This window comes from Ixodes scapularis, unplaced genomic scaffold, assembly GCF_016920785.2.
Source record: "Ixodes scapularis isolate PalLabHiFi unplaced genomic scaffold, ASM1692078v2 PGA_scaffold6__148_contigs__length_123643588, whole genome shotgun sequence".
Taxonomy (NCBI): Eukaryota; Metazoa; Arthropoda; class Arachnida; order Ixodida; family Ixodidae; genus Ixodes; species Ixodes scapularis.
This window is the reverse complement of record NW_024609881.1, coordinates 10963283-10987592: the sequence shown is the minus strand read 5'-3', so window position 1 is coordinate 10987592 and position 24310 is coordinate 10963283. Positions and strand designations below refer to the sequence as shown.

At 45.7% G+C, this 24310-nt stretch overlaps 1 long non-coding RNA gene across 1 annotated transcript; it reads left to right on the top strand.

Moving 5' to 3' along the window:
- The first annotated feature begins 4103 nt into the window (after positions 1-4103).
- On the top strand, positions 4104-23698 carry LOC120849304. Its single transcript, XR_005717903.2, has 4 exons — positions 4104-4147; positions 6068-6220; positions 9666-9808; positions 23205-23698. It is a non-coding gene; the product is annotated as an uncharacterized LOC120849304 (long non-coding RNA).
- The last annotated feature ends 612 nt before the right edge of the window (positions 23699-24310 follow it).

Below are 24310 nucleotides of genomic sequence, written 5' to 3'. Positions count from 1 at the left end.
CCGGCCCTCGCGCCTTCCTCGAGGAAGTGGAGGGGCCCTTCAGTTTGAGTGCAGTTTGAGTGAGGTTTCTGAATCCGGCGGTTTACCTTCCAAAAGCCCTATCCTCTTTTCAATTTGCTCGTCTTGCGGACAGCAACATCTAGCAACTGTTCTTACGTTTGAAGAAGGAACTTTGTTCAATTGAAACGTGTGAGGTTGTTGTAAAACGCTCGTACAATGTTGAGTAAAAGTGCATTCGGCTCGTCTGAATCGTCCACTGCAAACATGAATATGGTTAAAAGCTGAGATTTTTAACTTGAATATATCAACAAATGAAACCCGGCTTCCTCTTGTTTTTTTCTTCTGTTGCCCCATAACGACATACAAACTCGTATGTTGGCTACTAATGGGTAGATAAAAAACTTTGCTTGATTTAACGAAGTGTAGTAATTAGAAAAATACAAATGTAACGTATATGTAACGATACGTTCCATTTTTTTAACTGTAACGGGAACGAGTTCCTTTTTCGCAGATGTAACTTGTAACGGGAACGCGTTCCAAAAATCAGAAGGAACGAGGAACGAGCTTTCGTTCCTTTTCTTGAGGAACGTGTACAACACTGCACTGGCCCCAGGATTATACGGAACTGCCGGGGAGTGGCTTCGGGTGCAGTGAAGGGGGGTGCGGGGGGGGGGGGGGGAGGGCGAGGGGGACCGCCCCGGGTGCAGCGCTCCGGGGGGTGTCGCTACGGGCCGGTGGTGATGGGCGGGGGGGGGGGGGGGGCGCAGTGGGCGACGGGCGGAGGGGCGAGGGGGGGATGGAGGCGGGCGACGAGCAAGGGGGTGGGGGGGGGAGGGTGTCGCCGCGGGCCACCGCCTCGGGTGCCGCTCACTCTAGTGACGCTACTGTTCGGGTGTCGTTTATTTTTGCAAGATTCAGCGCGCTAAGGAACGACGGGCAATTACCGTCGTTCATTATTTTTTGGCTGGAACTTGCTTTTCATCGCACCCTGAAGTGCTCGATACCGCCCTTTTACTTATATAACATCAACTTAAAATATGTTTTTACGTTGCGCTTAAATTTGACTCTTGCGCTATTATCACATAGCCAGTGACATAGCTTCGTCCACGAGTATCTGCGCTTAGAGCTTGGGCCAGGACCCGTTTCCTCCTTTTCTTTTCAAAAAATATTGTGTTTGTTGGCGTGACGCGATCGTCGGGCTTTATTGACACGCCCGTGCCGACAGTACATCGCAACCGCAAGCAGGGTCCGTAAAACAGCGCCCCCCATGTCCGATTTCACAAAAACACCAAAAACAAGAAACTGTTGCACTGGATGTGTAAATTAGAAAAGACAATAGAACACATTTCATCAGATTCCAGAGGCCGATGTTAATTCCAGAACAAATTAAATAATCGCAAATCAGTCGGCGCTTCAAGAAAAATATTGTGAAAAACATGCTGCTTAACTAAATCTGCACACCTTGCCGCGGCGTTGAACAGGCGTGTTCAATTTTCCGTTCGCTCAGACCCCGCGTTCGTTCCAGACTGAAAAGAATGACCGGGCGCTTGAGTCAAATTGATCGTCCCAAACTTTAAATGAACAACAAAAATCAGTTTCACATGATTCGTAATTGCAGCCTGGTGGTGCGTTTTATTCGCGAGAGTGAACTTGCCTCAGAAGCTTCAAGCAAAAAATGCTTTCTAAAACCGACATGTGCTAAGCCTTTAGTTTTTCAAATGAAACGCGGCACGCGAAACTTCGCCACGAGAAAGGCTTAGATGTTGGCTTTTATTTCTAACTTCATGAAGAGGCAAGACTGCTCTCACTGCACCTACGTCAAAACTTCGCAGTATGAGAAACTGATTTTTATTATTTATTTAAAGTGGGAACGACCCACCTGACTCACCTGACACCGCCGACACACGTGGAATGCGGTCCGCACAACCCGCACCACAAAGTTACTAAAGCCTTGGCCACGCGCGGCGTAAAGCAAAGTTATGTGCAGGTGGCGTTAGTGATCAAGTGCATAAAGAAGAAGTTTATTCCACGGAAAATCGCATTTACGAATCAGCCATCGCATTAATGTCACTGATGCGTTCAATGTAAGGAATCGGAACAAAGTAAGGGATACAGCGAATGTAATATTTATTTACATTTTTATTTTCATCTCAAAATTAATCAAGCCGGGTTTTAATCCGCGTTTGGATAGGTTCCACATGGACTCATGCTTATCAAAATTTGTAAATAGGAAATAGGCTTAGCTTAAGCGGTCAAAACATAGATCTAACCTGCCATCTATTACACAACAGAAAATATATGGCAATCATTTCTTTGTTCTATGACTCTTTATTCTCTCTTTCATCATAAATGCGAGCGAAGGTGAGCTCTTGACGTGTCAACATCGACCTCACATTGCTTTCGCTCGCACTGAGTGTGAAACGAAGTGTAGGACATGTAGGGCACGTTTCGGCGGTGCACGAGGTTAGCGTAACTTCTGCAGGGCTCCAATTTTGACAAAGCGGGGGTGAGCACGTGCAAATTAGAGGCAACACAAAGCCTCGTGGGCGCGCTCTTGTTCTTAGTTTACTGAATGCGCTGATCGCGTGCGCTGAAAACAGCCTGTAGCTATGGCTCCAGAGAAAAATCGGGGTTTGTTTTATGTTTATACAGCCTAGAATTTGGTCTACCTCAATGACCGACGAGTCTCCCAGCTGTAGATTAAACATTTAGACAATGCAGTACAACGGATAGCGCGGGGTCTTAACGTGCATCACGCAGTAATGATACACGACAACGCGCCGGTAGGATGTTCTTCCAGATCGAAACGGGCAGGGGTGCGGATGGACCGATTTCACCATCTAGTTTGAGTACGCCGCCGCTGCCGCCATGCATCGTGGGAGCTGTAGTCTTTCTGCACGCGCGACAATTCTGGTGGAGGTCTGCGCGAGCAGAGCACGAGGTGGCATGAGCTGTCTCGTGAACTGGTGTCTGCTTCTATGATTTACACTAATTTCGGCGTCACACATGCGTGGAACACTTGGTGGGATCGGTCTATTGAACCCAGGATCCCTGGGTTCTGTAGCGCGAGCTTTCGCTCCACGTGCTCCGAGCTGGTGTGCTCTAGCCCACTCGGCCGCCGATTCCGCTCCGGAGGGAAACATGTCTTCTGTTTCGACACGCACAGCACGTTCGCAACTGGATTACACCGCTGTATGAACTGCGAGCTGTAGCGATTTGAAAGGTCCACGAAAAAAGAAAAAAGCCATACTCGGTGACAGGTTAAAAGTAAACGTTGAGGAGTGGGTCGGCTCCTCTCGAGCGTTCGCTCTGCAAAAGTGGAAAGAGATGGGAGGAGCTGCTTCATCTCAAAACCGAAAGTCGTGCTCAGCAAATCCCACACGAAGCACAAAATGCACGCCTCTTTAGATTTGTGTGTATGTTTATGAGGCAAAAAACGCAGTGCCTCTTCTTCTCTTTTGCCCATTTAGCGACGCAGCCACGAATATTTTCCAAGGCGGAGGGGGGGGGGGGGGGGGACCCTGAAAGCTTCTTCCTCCTCCCCTCTATCTACATCACTGGTGTATTGTCGGCTGTACGTGATCTTGAATTTTTCAAAACAACCCGTTTTACTGAGCCGCAGAACACGACGTGTAATTCAAACAACCCCCCCCCAAAAAAAAAAAAACAAAAAACAAAAAAAAACACGTACATTTTTTAGCAAAAAATAAAAACTCAAAACAAAGATCCAGTGAATGATTAAGCAATTACATGTCTTTACAAATGAGAAATCAAGTTGAATTAAGATAATGAACACCGTATGTTTGAAGGACGAGATGGACGTAAGTTGATGTAGATTTCAATCAGCAAACAAAGGTTATCAAGCAACGTATAACAAGAGAAGAAGCTGGAAAATTATGTCTGCTCGCCTTCGATTCACTTCAAAGTTCGTACAGAGCACGATAACTGCGGTAATGTCCACAGCAGTGACACCGGCCCCAAAAATATGAACTGTGATAGAGTGGGGTCGCAACCGAAACTATTACGTCGTATTCAGTCCTTGGCTTCGTGCTAATCCAAAGCCACAAAGCAGCTTCCGTATCCTTGTTCGCGCCGGAGCGGAGCCAAAGGCCTGTTTCTCGGAGTGCGTCGGTCGGTCCGAGTTTAGGTAAGTTTTGCCGATTTCATATTCATAATGCATGCTAGAAGAATATCCAAGATATGCTAGATCATCTTCCGAACAACGTAGCTCACGTTGCCACCCTAATGCGGATGATGTTTCACTTGTGAATGCTCTGCGACGACGGAGCACTGCAGAGACGCTGATTAGATCGTTTCTAAAGTACGCGTTGCTATCAGTGAACTGCTCTGTGTTGTCAAACGCTTGAATACGGATGTTGGAACGAACGCCATGGGTGTGTTCGGGATGGCGGCACTCGGGTGGTTTTGACTTTGGCGTGTCGTCTTGTCCTTTGTCATGCTAGCGACAGCGTTGAGTTGTGCCCAGTATTTTGAAACTTCCGGCCTGCGCGCACTTGGTTTTCGCGCCGCGTCCAGAGGGATGGCGCGGATCGAGTGGCGCTGGCGTGTGGCGCTGGCTGCGCTGGCGTTTGGCGGGTAGATAGGACGGGCTCCTAGCTGGGCGTCGTCGTTGTGCTCGTGTACGGCGTGTGCCTCGCGCCGGCCTGCGGTGCGTGGCGTTGGGTTTGAGGTGCGCGGGCCTAGAGTTTCTTAAAAGTGTTGACAGAGCCCTGTTAATCTCATCGTTCTTGTTGTTTTCTTCCTTGTTGCTTGTTTGTTATTTTAATAATCTTGCTCTGGTTGATTGGCTAGCAGTCGATCGTGCGCACGGGCCCCTGTATATATGTCTAGCCTTGCGAGCCACCCAGAGTACTACTGTCGCTAATAAAGATTATTATTGCTTGCCTTAGCGGCGTTTTAATTTACCCCGGCTACATTCGTGACTTGTGGAACTCGTGAGTGCACAAGTAGTTTACATGGCTGAGGAAAGAGGTTGAATGATTTGATTAAAATGCTCTGGTCTGGTATAGAAGGTTGAGTGGTACAAAAGTTGCAATAGAAACACACACATCTGGCAGGCGCTCTCACATGTACTGCAGAGACACATACCAATCAAGGAGATGCAACTTTGAATGTGATGTCTCCATACTTACTAAGACATATAAATACCTGAGGCTCTGGTAAAGTTGAAGGGGTCTCTTAAAGCATTTGTGGAAAGACCCAAAGCTGGATACAATTTTAGTCTAAAAGCTGGTCCACACTTGCACCCGACTAGGACTGGCTCCGACAAAACCAGTCTTTAATCCTCTTGTGACAGCTTATGACCACACCGTTCAGGAGTAATGGCAGTCGTAAGCGGCTTAAACCCCTTTTTTTGTTCAACTCGGTCGTAGTCAGTTGCAACAGTGTGAACCAGCCTTAATACCTCTTAGGCGCATGCGCAAACAGTAGCTTCAGGATAAACTTGCGCATTGCACTGCCCCAAAGGATTTCGATCACATCCCCGGTGTTTATTTTTGATCTGTATCCCTGCACTGCAGAACACGTCAAGAGGCTTGTTGATTGCTGTGCATGTGCCTATCAAGCGAGCTGTGCTATTTTTAAGTGGTGTTTAATTTGTTTTTAGCTTCCTGGGATTTCTTAAGGTACCAGTAGGTATCTAAGCTCTAAAGGCACATTGTTCTTAACAGGCACTTCACCAGAACTTTGTTTTGGGAGGGGGGGGGGGGCACCCAAGACAAAATGCTGTATAAGGGGGAGGGCGAGACGAGGGCCCAGCAAAATGGCCGATTTGGGGAAGGGGGGGATAGGGTAGGTAATAAAGCAAAGGTGAGGTAGGCTCCTACCCCCCTCCGGCTGCATGCTTGGTTCTTAATACAATTACTTCATGAAGAAGCTCATTTTCCTTGTTGGGTTGAGTTTAATGGTGCTGTCATCATGGTCTTTGCACTGTCGACAACAAGAGAAGCGTAATGTTGGCACTTGTTCTTTTGTTGATCTGTGAAGCAAGTTTTGGTTTCTTTTTTGTTCCAGACTATCAGTCTGATTCTTATTCATGGTATTGCAGGAAGTCTGTATCATCAAGAAAAAACTGCAGGTGGCTGGAAGATGCCGATCAGCTGCCAGTCTGGATAGTAGCCATCAACTCAGCAAAGGCCTGCAGTCGAATCAGCCCCACCTGTTTCTCTGCTGCCATTCAAGACAGGATGCTTTGTGAAAGGTGAAACGGGGAAACGGAGCAATTGCCCACTCTAAATTGGCGATGACCATGGAGAGCTGGGCGATAGGGTAGGTAATAAAGCAAAGGTGTACATGGTCGGGTGGTCCCTTGGTCTGACCGCGGAATTACAAAACAGCTGCCATTTGCAAAGCTAGTTGACTGTGCAAACACGTAAAAACAAACCGTCTGTTTTTTTTTCTTTTTTGATTCAAAATTAACATCCTAAAGAATGGTTGCTTACGCATTTGCTTGTTTTTGTTATAAAGCCTTAAATTTATTCTTCCGAGTTAGAACAAAAAAGCAACCCATCTTTTTTTTGGGCACAACTTTCTTTGGCAATGAAGAGAAAGCTAAGGAGGGGAGAGGCAGGCAGTGCTAATGGCTCTGTGTTAGTGCACCAAATAGTTTTTTTTTTTTTGTTTTGGTTTTAGTTTGGGTTTTGGCGTGTCAACCATGCAGTTGCTTCAGTGCATGTTTTTGTACGAGGATTGCGGTTGAGGGAGCTGAACCGCGATTGCCGAGCATGCAGGCATATTCAGATCTATTTCTGAAGGCTAACCCGTTTTTAAACGTAAGCCAACACTTTGACTGAAACACTCGGACAGACTTGCAAGGTAGATTTCACCGGGGTCAATCTACTAGAATTTGTCTCTCAGCTGACGAAGATAGGCCGTGTCGAATCAGGAAAAGCTGCGAACTTCATGATAGTAGATAAGCGCCGGAAAAATACCTAGACAAAAATTTGACGTGAACACTGGCGTACCGGCAACTAACATTTATTAAAAACAAAATTTCTTATATAGCTGTGAAAAACGTCAGTCATGACCACAACTGGTGCAACCCTCTATCAAAAAATTCATTCTTTTGCCGATAAGGTTATGGATCTGTCACTTGTACACCTGGTGCCTTTGGCTTTAATCTTAAACGCCTGGTGTAGCTCTCTAGATTCTTTATCGTTGTATCTGGCCAAAAATTTGGTGTCCTTAAACGACTGGGAGCAAAAGCAGCATCTGCAGTGTGTGGCCAGATGTCGTGATGGAAGTCGCTTGTGTGGCCACCTCGTGTTCGTGGGCGCAATCATTGATACATAGGCCTGTCTGACCTGTGTACACAGAACCATATGACATTGGGATTTGGTACACAACTTTGGTCGTGCATTCTGTGAATTTTTTGCAGTGTTTAGTTTTGCATTTGTCTTTTCCAAGGGCCGCTGCTGCAGCGACCACACACATCAGCTGCTGCCCTTGTTTCCCATCATTTAATGACACCAAAGTTTTGGCCAGATACTCAGATAAAATGTCTAGAAAGCTACACAAGGTGTTTGAGATTATAGCCGAAGGCACGAATTGTACAAGTGACACATCCATAACCTTATCAGCAAAAGAATATGAATTTCTTGATAGAGGTCTAGATTGGTTGTAATCACGATTGACATTTTTCACAGCAATGTAACAGATTGTTTTTTTTTTCAATAATGTTAGTTGCGAGTGCGCCAGTGGCAACTTCTTGACCCTGTCTATTTTTTTGGCGCTTGTCAATGATCATGAACCACCTGACCCAAATTGCCACATGAACAAATTTCATGAGTGCTGCCGCGTTTTGAGGTCAGTTATCTGTAAACTCTTCTGGTGCTGAAAATCTATTGCGCGGGAGGAATATACAGAAATAGAAGCATGCACACTCCACGACGCAAAGTCGCATTCCATTTGGATCGCATTCAGTTATGGCTGGCCCTAGGGGGTCGCTGGCACACCACAGCTCAGAATATGTGTAGCGAGGATTGCGCTGCAGAACCCAGGGGTCCTGAGCTCGGTCCCCACCCCTGCTCACACACACCAGTGAGCTTGCTTGCCAACCGGCATACGGAAATAACTAGGAGTCTCGGTTACCACTGTCCCATTTGTCATACACGTTGCACACCACTTGCTTGGTTTGTTTTAAGATTTCTTGGTTGCCAAATTTCGTAAAAATGTTACATGTCAAACAAAGAGGCGAGCTCACAGAGTGTACCTACAATACACCACACTGATGATGCCCAAAGATGCGCACGATAAAGATGCCATCTTAATTTTGCAGGGAGCTAGAAAACCTAGGGTGAATTTAAACCAAGAAAACACAAAATAGCTAAATAGGAAATGCTCTAGGTTTGGCACATCCTGGCTAATGTTATGCTAACATTCTAAAGTCAAAGCTAAACAGAACAATTTTACATATATTTTAATTGGTTACGTTCCACCCAGCAAATTATTATGGTTGAACTATATTCAGCTATGCAGTGAAATGGTGTCCTTTGGCTCTCTAGCTTTAGCTCCATTGCCACAGAATGTTGTCCCCAAGTATATCACTTTCTAGCTCTTTTCGACTGCACCCCTCCTATTCCTCTCCTGCTTTGCTCTTCTACTCGTTCTATCCCCATTCTGTCTGCCAGTCGTGGAGATAAACGCCCATAGGGACAGGGCGCTTGATGTCTCTTTCATATATTTTTTTAACTTGCTTAAAATAGAGGAATAGGCTTTAATATGTCCTTAGATGAGGTGATATGTTTCAAAAGTAGGGGTTGGAGCGCTTACTCTGCCACGGGTGCATGCTCGGTGTTTTTTTGGTAGTTTTATAGTGTTGTGTGTTACTAGAATAAGTTGGGCTTTAGTATAGTTATAGCATATGTTACAGTAATTCACGCAGTTGTTAATGACCACTAGTACCTAAATCAACCCTGTGCAGGGTGTATATGAGCGGAAAAATTGGTATTGTTGAGGAATTCGGCAATTGGAAAAGTCTCAAGATTTTCAGCCTAATCAGTATCGATCGGGGAAGTTCAGCCTTCCTTTCTCTGAATGTAAGCAAAAGATTCCTGTGGTGTGGCACATGCACCTTCCTCCTACTCAGCAACTCGGCCGGCCTGCCAACGTAAATCTTTGCTGGAAACTAGAGTCTTGGTAGAATCCAGAGATGCAACTTCATCTTGAGATGTATTTACAAGGAAAACTTCTATACTCTCAATGAACTGCTGCTGCTTATGGCAGATTTGTGGAATGGCTTCATAGTGCGAGAGCTTGTCTCTATAGCTACCCTAGTTGCTCCTGAATAAACTTCTAGGGGATCTTTTCCGGGCTCTGAACATCATGGCAGTTGAGGTAGTTTCTGCTTGAAAAGGGAGGGGGGGAGAGAGGGTATCCCTCAGCTTCACAGTCCATAGAAGCTTTGTCAGCCAGGATTTTGAATTTTGCGAGGACAATCACGGCTCCCTTAGCTCATATATTTTTTGCCGGAAGTTGTACGACCAACTGCCAGGATTGCAACCTCCAACAGCATGCCAGGATTGCAACATCCAGCAGCATGAAACGAACCAGTTGGAGGCGCATTCCAGGCACCATAACGTAGCCTCTGCTGCTGAGATGTTCTTATTGCAAGTATAATTTCCGATTCTGTTTCTTTTGTTTTTCAGTGGGAGCTCATGGAGGTGGTGAAGTGCATGGAAGGACAGAGTGGCTGACAGTGAGCTGCCCAAGCAAGCTGCTGGCTCTTGTGACTGTCTCTGAAAGCCTCTGGATGGGCTATATTGCAGATGTGCCTGGACATTTATAAATGGTAAACACAATCTAGACTACCTTTGAATTATGCCTTGGTCTAACGGATGCAGCTTGGATGTCGTGTTTGGCTGCTAGAATAGAACTGGATAGTGTTAAGTGGCACATGTCACCAAGTAAGCACACGCTGGGACGCTTATCCACAAACTCGGCTTCCCAGTCGACGAGCCACCAAAGACGCAGCCAAAGAGATCCTGAGTCATCCATGATTTCATGTTTCATACGTATATGATGGTTTTACTACAACAGCTCATACTCTTTGGCATTCTAAACTTTCCCATCGCTAAGGATACATTTTTGTGGTGACATCCGTGTTAGTTTTCAAAAGCTCTGATATCTGGGCCTTCTTCTGTTAGCTTCCATGCGAACTGTGAATCGTTTGCCAGGGATGCTTTTGCCACTGCAGGCCCATTTCCTAGGCAAAGCATTTAACTGTTTCTGGTTTCATACTTGGCTTCTCCCCGCAGGGGGCACCTGTGAAAGCAGGTGTTTGGAGAGTGGCGTCTCCACGGACCCCGAGCTCCGCAGGGGGCGCCTGCACCTTAGGTGCTAGGTGCTTGGTGAGTAGCGTCACTACCGACCCCAGCCACATGGGCAACATCACAGACCTTGAGTAAAAAGTGGCTAAGACCCACCCACGTCTGGCTGTGCGTGGCGAACCCGTGTCCGGGGAAAAGGGCATCCTGGTGGTTGAGCTGAACCCGGGGTAGGTTTGAACCCTTCGGGGCCCCCCGGGTGAGGCAACACACCACTTTGGCCCCCGCTTCTCGTAGACGGGTGTCCTGGCTTGGCCCGACCAGGATGATGCAGTCAGTCGCCATTTCTTCTACTATCCCCTCTCTTCTTTCTCTTTCCTCTTCTCTCGCCTTTTTTCCATTTCAACTTCTTTGGCGGCAAGGGCTAACCTTGGGTGGCTATAGACCCCTGTCTAGCACCACACTGGGTTATAGTGCCTGGGCAGCGCTGATAGTGTAATGTCGTCAGCCAAGCCACTCTTGCTATGGCGCATTACCTATCCCCGTGTTGGGCTCCGTGGTGGGTGGCGCACCCGGGGCACCGAAGATCCTCCCATTATTATGGGTTCCAAGCGAAACTTTCTTGATCGGCCTCTGAAAAGAGGCCGCACCGAAGCTCTACTCCTTGAAAAAACACCATCTACGCCTGAAAAATTTTCAAAATTCCTGGTAATGCATTCGGAGACTGAAAAACCTCTTGCCAAACTGTCCCCATTCCTCGTCGCGAAGGTGGTAGAGGGAGTGGTTGGAAAAGACTTTCATGCCAAGAAAATGTCATCTGGCGACCTCCTCATCCAGATTAACACCAAACGACAAAGTGACGCCCTCTTAGCGCTAAACTTCATCTCAGACTAGAAGGTCACTGTCACAGCACACCGCACCCTTAACACCGGTCAAGGCGTCATCTCTGAGGATGACCTCCTTAATACGCCGGAGAAAGAAGTCGTTGAGGGGCTGGCCACGCAGGGTGTGACGGCTGCACGGCGGATCACCCTGCGTCGGGACGGTGTAGAATTGAAAACAAAACACATTGTTCTAACTTTCGAATCAACCTCTCTCCCCGAAGTTGTTAGAGGCGGCTACCTCCAGTGCCGCGTCCGCCCATATGTGCCAAATCCGCTGCGCTGCTTTAAGTGCCAGCGGTTCGGGCATGGGTCGCGCAGCTGCCGGGGGACCAACAAGTGTGCCAAGTGCTCTAGTAAAGAGCACGTTGCTGAAGCATGTGAGAGTGAACCTCTGTGTTCAAACTGTGAAGGCCACCACCCTGCCTATTCCAGATCCTCTCCTGTCTGGAAACAAGAAAAAGAAATTCTTGCACTAAAAATTAAAGAAAATATAAGCTACATTGATGCAAAGAAGCGCTTTGCATTTATCTCTAAAGGGTCTTATGCCCAGGCCGTGCACAGGGGTCCGGCACGGTCAATGGTGTCGACGGGAACGCAGACGTCTTCGGACGACCTGCGTCTCCCGTTAGGTCCCCTTTCCTCAGGAGCAGTGCCAGTTGCACTGCCTCCAAACCGCAAGGTGGATGCTCCCTCATCAGCGTCCACCTCGGGAGCGGTGCCCATGGCACCGCCTCCAAACCGCAAGGTGGATGCTGCTGCGTCAGCATCCACCTCAGGGCAGGGTATGACCTGCCCTGCCCCACTTGCTGCTTCGGTCCCTCGGGGCCGGGGCCTCCAATCCCGGAACTCTGGTCCTCAGAGGAAGCCTGGGGAGCCCCCCAAGCAGTCGACCTCTGCAGGTCAACCTGAGGCCATTGCCTCCCCAACAGAGGAGCCAATGGACGAGAGCGGACCCAGATCTGATGTGGACGCCCTCCTCTCGGGATCTGAGTCTTCCTCTTGCGCCCCCAGTGGTCCCACTGGGAAACGGAAGGAAGCTACGAAGAAGAAAAATGCCCCGCGTATTAAGATAGATTTTAAGACCTGAAGATCCCTTTCGATCAGTTTATTCTCATTTTTTCTCTTTCGAGTTTTTTAACTTTTTAATACTTGCTCTACTGTTTTTTAAATAATGAGTTTTATGCAGTGGAACTGCAGAGGTCTTTTTAGTAATTTAGATGATGTGAAGCTCTTGTTGCAGAGGCATGAACCCTCTGCATTTTGCCTGCAAGAGACTTACCTCAAACCACCCAACAACTACTTTCTTAGATCATATCAAGTCTACAGGAAGGACCGCGTGACTACTTCTAGCGCTGCCGTGGGGTGCTATTGTCGTAAACAATGGCACTCCTGCCTATGAGGTCCCCCTAGACACGCCTCTGGAGGCCGTTGCGGTGAGGTTGCTACAGCAACGCCTTATTACAATTTGCTCCATTTACATCCCTCCTTCATTTGCCCTGGAACTCGCCCAACTTGAAACTTTAATCGATCAGCTCCCTGAACCTTTTATTTTAATGGGCGACTTTAATGCACACAACCCCCTCTGGGGCAGTGTCCGAACTGACACTCGAGGTGCCGTTGTGGCGCGGTTTTTATCTCTCAGAGAAGTATGTGTATTAAATACAGGCGAGCCAACATATTTCAGTTCTGCTAATCACTCCTTTTCTTGCATTGACCTCATAATTTGTTCCGCTGCACTTTTTACAGATTTTATTTGGAATATATTGGATAACCCTTATGGAAGTGACCATTTTCCGGTATATCTTACTCCCTTAGAAGTCCTGCCCAGGCTGCCTTGTCGTTCCCCCTGTTGGAAGATCTCTTTAGCAGATTGGAACCTTTTTCAGTCAAATATCCCTTCTTCCCTGGATCTTTCGCAAGCGGCCTCCGTGGACGAAAAAAATGCTCTCATAACAACAGCAATTGTTGAGGCAGCCCGTCTGTCCATCCCACAGACATCCGGCAAGCTGCCGAGACGTCCTAAACCGTGGTGGGATAATGAGTGTAAAGAATCTCGAAACCGCCAAAACTGTTCTTGGGCAAAATTTAGGAGGTATCCCACTTCCATAAACCTCCTGGCATTTAAGCAATTACGTGCAAAAGCCCGCTATATTAGGAAACGGGCGAAAAGGAGATCCTTTTGCTCATATGCAACTTCCATTAATAGTTTCACACCAGCGAAGGTTGTCTGGGACAGAGTAGGTAGAATGGATGGTGACTACCATCCTTTCTCAATCCCCTTGCTGTTAGACGAGAAGGGAGAAGCATTTTCATCATTATATGAGCAAGCCAATGCACTGGGTACACACTTTGCACAAGTCTCTAGTTCTGAAAACTACACTGCAGAGTTTCTGCAGTTTAAGTCCAAGCGCGAGAGAATTCCAATTCGTAGGTCAGAAGATTGCACTGAAAAATATAATTGTCCTTTCTCCCTCGTCGAGCTTCGTCGAGCCCTTGCTGCTGCAAAGCCTACATCCCCTGGGCTTGATGCAATTCACCCTAGCATGCTTTCTCATCTACCTGAAACATTTCTAGTCATTCTCCTCCAGTTTTTTAACATCATCTGGGCGAAAGGAAAGTTTCCTAGCACCTGGAAACAGGCTATTGTCATCCCCATCTTAAAACAAGGAAAGGACAGAAGTAAAGCCACGAGCTACAGGCCAATTGCCCTTACTAGCTTTTTGGGGAAAACTTTTGAGCGGCTGGTTAACAACAGGCTAATCTACATACTAGAAGAAAAGAAGCTACTAAGCAATTTCCAGTGTGGTTTTCGCACTTCCAGGTCTACTGTTGACCACCTTGTACGTCTTGAGACGACGGTCCGCGAGGCTTTCATAAATAGGCAATTTTGTCTGTGTATTTTTCGACCTTGAAAAAGCTTACGACACCGCCTGGCGATACGGCATACTCCAGGACCTTATGTCGATGAACATAAAAGGGAGAATGTTCAACTGCATTGCTGACTTTTTGCAGGATCGTAGCTTTCAGGTACGCCTGGGAGCTGCAATCTCCGACCCTTTCCCCCAGGAGAATGGCGTGCCGCAGGGCTGTGTCTTAAGCGTCACTTTGTTTATTATAAAGATAAATTCTCTATCTCAAGTAATTCCGCCCACAATCACTCATTCTCTTTACGTCGACGATGTCCAGATTTGTTTTTCTTCATGTAACTTAGCCATCTGTGAGCGACAAGTTCAACTTACGGTAAACAGGATGAGTAAGTGGGCTGACCAGAATGGCTTCCGGTTTTCTGCCGAGAAGACTGTGGCTGTTTGCTTTTCTCGAAAACGAGGAATGTCTCCGGAGCCATCATTGTATATTAAAGGTACACCCATTCCGGTTAAATCGGAGCATAAGTTTTTAGGCCTAATATTCGATAGTAAATTAACTTTTGGCCCACATATAAAGGAACTAAGATTAAAATGTCAGCGAAAGTCGAATCTTCTTAAGGTCCTTGCACACCGTTCTTGGGGTTCCGACCGTGTCTGCTTTTTGCGAATCTACAGGGCCTGTGTTCGCTCAGTTTTGGATTATGGAAGTATTGTTTATGGTTCTGCCAAACCCTCTACACTTAAAATGTTAGACCCAATTCATCACCAGGGAATCAGACTGGCAACCGGAGCCTTTCGAACATCCCCCGTGCCCAGCTTGTATGCCGAGTCAAATGAGTGGTCGCTTGACAAACGTAGATTTTATCTTAGCATGCAGTACTATTTAAGACTCCGTACTCTTCCACAGCACCCAAATTTTTCTTTGATTGAAAGCATAAAATATGAGCAGGCCTTTCAAAACAAACCATCCGTAACACGTCCCTTTGCACTTCGAGTGAAGGATGCTGCAGCGACTTATAGTTTTGACATATCTTGTTCTGTCATGGAACCTGAACAGAGACTTGCTCCTTGGGATGACCTAACTATAACATGCGACCTCTCTTTGACAAAATACAATAAGAAAGTGTCCGCCGCTAGTGTTATAAAACAAGAATTTTTTGAGATTGCTAGTCGTTACGAGACGGACAAAAGTTTTTTACTGATGGGACGAAAGGTGCCGGGTATGCTGGCTGCGCTGCGGTTGGGCAGTCCTACCAACGTGCTATTCGAATTAATGAAAATGCATCTGTGTTTACAGCTGAGCTTCATGGACTCTTAGTGATTGTAGATGAAATAATCAAACAAAAATACAGATTATCTGTGATATTTACAGACTCGCTCAGTTCCCTTCTTGCCCTTAACTCTGCAAGATCCTGGAAGCATCCCCTTGTTTGTCTGCTTCGTGTTAAATTAATGAATGCTATAAAGCAAAACATCACTATTCACTTTTGCTGGGTTCCTAGCCATATAGGAATACACGGCAATGAGGAAGCCGACCGAGCTGCAGGTGCATGTGTAAACAGGTCCATTGAAATTGACACCCTCCCAGTGACAGACTATAGAACCACACTACGAAATACAATCAAAAATTGTTGGCAAGTAGAGTGGGACTCTGACCCTCACAATAAGCTATATAAAGTTAAACCTGTTTTGAGTGAATGGCGCAGCGCCAGACATCGAGAAAGGTTCTATGAGGTCATCTTATGTCGACTGAGGATAGGCCACACACACCTGACTCACAGCTACCTTCTAAGAAACGACGACCCACCGATGTGTGACTACTGCTCAGAAACTTTAAGTGTACTTCACCTTCTTTTAGTATGCCCACAATTTAATAACGAACGCCGCTCTTGCTTTTCAATCTTTTTCAGAAAACAAATCCCTTTCCACTTGGCACTTTTGCTTGGAGACGAGCCTGTTACTCCGTACAGTCAAGTTTTTAACTTTTTAGAAAAGTTTAATATTTTACATCGACTTTAAACTACAGTTTTCTTTAATTGATATTTGATATTTTGATCCGCTGCAATAATAAACATTTAGCCTTGTGATATTTCCTTACCTTGTTTTTGGCGCACTATGGCCTATGTTGCTGCTGCGCCAGAAAACTCCAAATTCAATCATTCATACTTGGCTTCAATTGATTGTTGAGCCATTGACTTTCTCTTTCGACGCTGGCACTGCCAGCACAATAGTTCCATCACATACACTGGCACTACTGCCCGTTACAAAAGGTACAGCCGTTTGCATCTATCTATCCATCCCTTAGATGGTCTTTTCTTCTATGCCATGGTGGCCGTTAAGTTAATGTAGCTATTTACTTGCAGTGAAGTTCTTCACATCAAATTAGAAGGAATCTTTCACATTCTTTTAGAAGATTGTTCACTTCAAGAGTAAAAGGAGTTTTCCACATTTTTTTAGAAGATTTGTCCCAATATAGGAATGTTGCTTGCCCCGACATCTCTAAACCACCTCTGTAGTGGTTTCTCGATGTCTTAATATGCCGTGCATCAGAATGTCTTTTGTCGTGCTTTTATGTCACACCGTTTCTTGAGTAGTTTACAAAGATCTTGTGGGCTCCAGTGACACAAAACTTTGTCTCCCTCTCCACATGCCTTATTATTTCAAGTTTTGTTGCAAATGTCAACTTTGCCCTCTAGACATTCACAGTCATAACAACTCTCACAGAATTCAGTGGTTTTTGTACTCTTTTTACTGGTTTCCGTTTTGAGCAAAATGTGCGTGTGCCGAAAGCACAAGCTCAGAGGAAGGGATCAAGAAGAAAGAAGGTGGAACCCGCGCACGGTGTGGTTGTAGTGGAACGCGAAGCAAGGGCTTCGTGGGTTTGGGTGGTCGAACCTCGAGCAAGGCTTTGTCAAGACTGTTGGTGGGCCCCGAGCAAGTCTTAGACAATGTGCTTGTGCTTGTGAGTGAGCACTGTGTGGCGCTGCAAGCACCCAAGCCACCACCGACATCTTGGGACCATGATTGGACTCTCCTCCTCCTCCAAATGTATGGCATCTTTGATTTGGCTTCTGTTCCTTTTCTTATGCTTTCAAAGCTTTTGTGTTTTTCCTTCCGCGGTTATGAAGAGTGGAATGCTTGCAAGATATGTTCTATTCCTTTATTTATTTATTTTTTTTTACGACTGTGTGCGCGTCCTGTGCACCTTTTCTTTACTTTTGAATTTCGTTACTATTAAATAGTGTTCCGTAACGCCAGACTCGACTCACTCTCAATTCCTACCGCCTCTCAGGAAGTCCATCGCCTAGGTTTGGCCCTAGCACCTGGACAGCGGTCCAATTCAAATTACAAGTTTGTTTTTATGGGATCATTTCCAATTGAACCTGTGACTAACTTGTGTCAGGTTCAAGTCCTGTAGTGGATGCCAGTTTGTCACAGGTTCGGTTGGAAAAGATGCCATAAACAAACCAACTTGTAATCTGAATTGGACCGCTGTCCAGGTGCTAGGGCCACACCTAGGTGATGGATTCCTTAGAGGCGGTGAGAATTGAGAGTGACTTGTACCTGGCATTTCGAAACACTATTTATTAGTAATGAAATTTAAAATTAAAGAAAAGGTGCACAGGACGCACAAACGGACGTAAAAAAATGAAAATAAAGGAAAAGAACATATCTTGGAAGCCTTTTGCTCTTCGTAGCAGCAGCAAGAAAATCACAAAAGCTTCGAAAGCGTAACAAAGAGGGAACAGAAGCCAAATCAAAGACGCCATACATTTCGTATGAGGAAAGTGGAATCATGGTCGCAAGATGTCGGTGGTGGTCCCAGTCCCTTGCGGCACCAGTCGGAGTCAAGAACTTGTGGTGGCTTGTGTGGTTATAGTGCCGAACAGCGCTCGCTCACAAGCACATGCACGTTGTCGAAGCTTGCTCAGGGCCCACCAACCATCTTGACAAAGATCCATGATCTTTGTCAAGATGTCCATGAGTGTCCACATTGGATATCATTTGCCTGCGGTGTGTTCTGCAGCCACAAATATCTGCCATGCCACCACTACGCATTAATGTTCAGTGGAGAAGCCTGCTATGTGGCTTCAGAGCATGCAGTCATTAATTTCAACACTAGGGAATTTGACAGTGATGTCTCATGCAAATGGACACCTCCGTTCCTACCCAGAAGCGTCCATAATGTGAGCTGTGCATAATAACAGGACAAAATGCAGGTATTTACCTGGTTGGTCCCCGAAAACGGTTTTTATATAGCAGAGTATCCATATTATTGAGACATGACTGTTTACCCACCCTGCCCGAGTCCTACTAGAGCGACAAAGAAAAACACCTGACACTGATATGCCTCAAGACTGGATAATACGCCAAAAAATGCAGACGAAATGAAGGAAGATCTGGGCAGGACACGTCTTAACTTTTAACTGAATAGTTTACTTTGGAAAAAAAATATATCTACTGATAGGAAGTAACACTAGCTGTCAGAACACTGTAAACCTGATTCGCATGGTGTGATTTTACTTGCGAGTTTGCTGTTGTGACGTCACTTACGCAGCGAAATATAGGCATGGGGGAAGCTGCAGTGCCTGACGTCACAGGTGTAAATTTGCAAGCGAAATTGCGCCGTGTGAAGTGGGCTGATGCGACGTCTTAACACACTCCCCCAGAAACGAGCGTCATTGGCTCCGCAGACCGTGGAATTCTATGTCATGTGTTCATCATCATCATCATCATCATCATCATCATTTATTTTCCTTGAGGGCCCTTGGGGCATTATACAAGGGGGTGGCACTAGAACAAAAACAAATAGAACAGTAAACACAATTATAACACTGTAAGCTAGCTAGGTAGGTTAGATAAAGAGAGGTTAATGGCTTCAACAAATTTAGTAGTATCATTAATAGAAACGATGTTATGAGGTAGTGAATTCCAATCCTCGACGGCCAATGGTAGTGTGGAAGTCTGGTGAGAAACAGTTCATGATCGAATTGGACGTAATTTACATAGGTGATCTAGACGCGGGAAAATACGATGGGGAGGGGATAGCAGTGATTCTTTGAGGTGGCTATTGTGATAAAAAATTCGATGGAGGAGAGAAAGGCGTGATACTCGGCGGCGAAGGGAAAGTGAATGAAGGTTAGCTGATTGGCGTAATCCTGATACGCTGGTATATGGTGAGTAGTTATGAATAAAACGAAGGGCTCTGTTTTAGACGGATTCTAGATTATTTGCAAGGTAGGACTGCCATGGGGACCATATAGATGAGGCGTATTCTAATTTCGATCTTATAAGAGTAGTATACGCTAGTCGTTTTACGGAAGGTGTAGCAAGTTTAAGGTTATGGCGTAAGTATCTGAGAGAACGGTTAGTATCAGAAATAACAGAAGTTATGTGAGTAGTCCATGATAGGTTAGAGGTGAGATGAACACCCAGGTACTTATAAGATGAGCATGCTATTACTTGAGTGTTAGAGAGGTAATACGAAAATGGTGTGGCACGCGAACTGCAGGAAAATGATAGGGATCTACATTTTTGAAGTTTAATGTCATCTGCCATTTTTCACACCAATGGATTACAGACTCTAGGTCTTCCTGGAGAGCATGATGATCATGTTAGTGTTAGTAATGAGGGTGTGCTCACATGAGTTGTTATTCTAGGATTTCATCAAGAAGGCATTGTAAATTTTCCTCTTTGTTTTTGTCTTGTAGCAGCCCATGACACTAGTCTTTTTCTAAGTTGGACTTGCACTCACAATAGACACAGTGAATTGCTAGGTGACCTTCTGGATAAAATACCAGGGTAACAACTCTTGTCTGAGGTGCACCCTTAGTGTCATTGTCTGACAGAATTTCACTCTCTGTGGAACTAGTGGCACTGGTTTCTGAGGAAGTGCATTTTGACCTTACAGTGTTCTGCCAGCAGGTGTCAGTTTTTTTATCTGTATAGATGCTTTTAGGGAGTCAGTTACTCGAGCTGCCACCAGTCGGCGTGCTTAACGGGCTGCCATAGCTGACCTTCATTTTGTCGCCGTTGCTCCACATTGTGTGCTGCACCGGTCACCACCGGAGCTTTGTTTTTGTGTTCTTTTACGTTCCGCGTTGAAGCCGAGTGTTTTCTTTAGGTCTTAGATATTTCACGCTTTCATTTAATCATTTCATACCTATGTTTTTTTTATAGATGTTGTATTTTCTTATTTATAGAATGGAATCTGACAGCGAATGGATCACGATACAAGATCATGGCCTAGGCTTCAGAGAACATGTAAGTTCATCACATTCTTTTGTTTTTGTCGCTAATAAAGGGCAGTCAACACCATTGCGACATATGAAAATTTCAACTGACACAGTGAGGCTATCTCCAGATGCCCGTCGTTGGTTTGGCACGCAAATCCCCCAAATTTTTGGCAGTGAGGCTATCGCAGTCATGCTTCTCGGTGCATGTGCGCGCTTTTAGACGTTGTTTCCATAGATAAAAGCCGAACCGCATGTAAGCGCTTTAGCGAGCGACAAGACGAGCGACAACGACGAGTCAGCAACGAAAGTTTCACACTGCCACCCGTCGCGGAGCTCGGCTTTTGGATTTCTAGAAAACCGCATGCAAGTGGTTTGGAGAGCAAGGAGCCAAGCGACTCGCTTTGCTTTCGCTCAATCAGTCGCGCGACGAGGCAAACCGCACGCAAGCGACCAAGACGATGAGCGACGTATTCTAGAAATCCAAAAACCGAGCGATGCAACGGGCGACAGTAAGAAATCTTCGTCGCTGACTCTCATCGTTGTCGCCGTTGCTCGTCCCGCCGCTCGCTTGAGCACTTACATGCAGTTCGGCTTTTACTTATGGAAACAATGTCTAAAGTTCGCACATGCAGCAAGAAGCACGACTGCGATAGCCTTACAGCAGCATGTTGAAATTTTTATGTGTCGCAATGATGTTGACTGCCCTTATTAGCGATAAAAACAAAATGTGATGAACTTAATGGTTTCTGAAGAGTAGGCCATAATCTTTTATCGTCGATCCATTCGCTGTCCGATTCCATTCTATAAATAAGAAAATACAAGAGCGATGTTCAAATGTAGATATCAAATGATTAAATGAAAGCCCGAAATATCAAAAGGACCTAAAGCAAACACACGATTTCAACGCAGAACGTAAAAGAACTCGAGAACAAAGCTCCGGTGGTGTCCGGTGCCGCACACAACGCGGAGCAACTGCGAGAAACTGAAGGTCGGCTACGGCGGCAGGATCACGTGACATCAAGGTGGCAGCGGCGCACCCATGAAATGTTGCCTGAAAGGTTCTATATGTATTTCTGTTTTTTTATATGAACCATTCAGTTGAAGGTTATGCCTCGTCCTGTCCAGATCTTTCTTTGTTTTGTCTGTGTTTTTTTTGGCATATTATTCAGTGATGAATAGCCAACTTGCCATCTTAAGCCCCAAGACCATGCAGTATGCATACAAAGATATCTTTTGGCATTCTTGCAATAACTTGTGCTTACTTCATGAGCCTCAAAAAATGGGAAGCCTGCCAAAGGTATCTTCGTGTGCATGCTGAATGTATTTAAGTCGTGTTGGGGTCGGTTGTTCCTCTTGGTTGCTTTAGTAGGACTCTCATCCCATTTTACATTGAAAGTTTATAATACATTTTCACAAGAATTCTTGCTCACATTCATTGTATTTATTGATTCAATATAATCAAATCAGACTGAATGTTTTTCTGATCTGATTTTCTTTTGTGTTGTTTTAATTACTAGGGAATTTGGTTTTTTGTGGGTTTATAGCTTCAGGGCTGTCAGTGGAAGTTGAGACCACTTTATATTGCAACCTTAGAGGTAGCAAGGTGTAAAGTTGGGCAAGTTGGTTGATGGCCATATTGAATGGGTTAAAACAGTGCAAAAAAGATGGACCAGTAAAAGGAAAGGCACAGCGCTGTGTTTGTGATTAAACATGAGGAAGATGCATAGAAGGGGGGACGGACAACAAAGTTGTCCGTCCGTCCGTCCCCCCCTTTTTATGTATCTTCCTCATGTTTAGTTACTCTTACCAACACGCTTGTTTTGTACGTAACTGTGTCTGTGTGTTTCCTTTTACTGGTCCTTCGTTTTTTTAGAGGTAGGTAACATAAATACCAAAAAGTACTTCTATGCATTTAAAGAAAAGCAGATAGAAAACATTGTCTTTACAGTGAAGTTGTACTTATGGCTTGGTTTTACTATAAGAGAAACAAGAAAAATTCCCTTGCGGCAATTCAGTCTGCTTTCAAACGATCTGAGCAGCCTTCCACAGTACTGTATGTTATATGTGGTGTTCACATTGAGGTGCTCTAACTGGCTTTTATTTTGCATTTACTGACAGTAGTATTCTAAAATGGAGGGAAATCATGTTTGTCACTGTCAAGTTCTGTAGTTCCTGCGTTCTGTATTCTCCTGCAGTATGAAAGACCCCGTGGGAGCGCCTGGCCGAGGCAGTGACTGGTGGGGGCACTGTGTGTGCTCTGGGAGATTCCAATCTACCCAAGCGGGAACTCACTTAGTGCTCAGCTAAAGCGCAATGCACACTTATCAGTTTTCGGGTTGACGGTGGAGAGCAGTTCATTCACATTGTGTCACAGCAACTAATTCTGAAATGGCTGTCCGAGAGAAACTGGCCCGAGTCAAGGCAATTATTTTCACTTTTAAAGTGCATGGTCCATGCCATCCTTCTGATTAATGAATCCGCCCTTCAAGACATTTTATTTTTCAAATATGAGACTCGGGTGTAACGTTAATATTTGTGCCTGTTTTCAAATCTTACACCAGAAACAACTGATAACGAAAAAAATAATGAGCATGCTTACTTCGAGCCTCCATGATCACATCTCTGGGCGCAATGCCGATGAAGCACACTTTTAGTCTAAACCTAGACCAAAAACGGTTAACAAGTTCAGGACCAGTTCAGCCCCGAGTTAGCGTCCTTTCCTCGAGGCAGAACAGAATCTCGTGGAGCGCACATAGCACCCACGGCCATCACGGCCACGCGCTTTTAGTACATCTTTTATATTGAAGGAGACTGAACATACCACCAAGACCTTTTGGGTGGCCTTTCTGCTGTGTTATAATTTAATTAGGAGCATGGTTCATGTAAAACATATTTACTAAACATGCATCACTGGTTATCTTGTTCCTTCTCCAGGTGCTGCTATCCAGCTCTACGTCACAGCCATGAAGTGGCCATGGGGTGAACCATGGACAACTGCTGTCATAAGTACTCGAATCGGCAGAGCCCCCTACTAGCTGTGAAGCCCAGTTGCCAGGCAGCAGATACTCGACCAGCAACCAGCCTTTGTCACTCTAGTGGGACACGAGAGCGACAAACAGGAACAAACGACAGCTACAAGCCTCCAACCCATTCAGCATGCCCGTGATGGTACCTTTGGCAGGCGTTTATTCGTTCGGTGCTCGTGAAATAAGCATGAATGATTCTAAGCCTGCCAAAGATACCCTCGCGAGCATGATGCTTGTTTTTAAGCATAGACTCCTTTATTCCACAAAGCCTGTGAAATCGCGAAGGACTCAGGTTTGAGACTTGTCGTCATTTGTTTCTGTTTGTCGCTGTAGTGGGACTCGGGGCATAAGCTAGCACCGTGTACTGAACATGAAATAAAAAACCACTGTATCAAACTTGAATTGATTTTGCAGCTTCATTTGCATGCCGACTGCACAATAAATACAGCAGCTCGCACATGTTTTCAACTTTCATTTTATTGTTTAAGTATTCTGAGAAAATTACTGGAGCAGCTCCATTAATCGTGGGTCACTAAATCCGGAACAAGGTAGCAACCAGTTTTTTTCAGCACACAGCACCAAAAATTGGAGATGTCTGACTATATCATGTGCCACAAAAACACCCTTTGAATGACAACATAGACTTCCTTGGGAGAAGTCTGTAAATTCCCCGTATAGCCAAGATTGAATGACCAGAGAACTCCCACCCTGGCCCACACTGCATTTACACCGTTTTGCCAAGCTTGACTGACCACTGAACTGCCAGTGTGGCCCAGGATGCATTTAGACCGTTTTGCCAAGCTTGGCTGACCACTGAACTGCCAGCTTGGCCCAGGCTTGTTTTACACCGTTTAGCCAAGCTTGGCTGTACAAAGAACCCCCACCGAACTGCCGGGCCGGCTAGCCAGGCTGGGGCTAGCTTGCCCCTTGGAGCAAAACGGTGCTTGGGCCAAGGAAACTTTCCCCGGCTGCCCAAGCAGGCTCAAGCTTGAGCCGGTGAATTGTGCTGCTTGG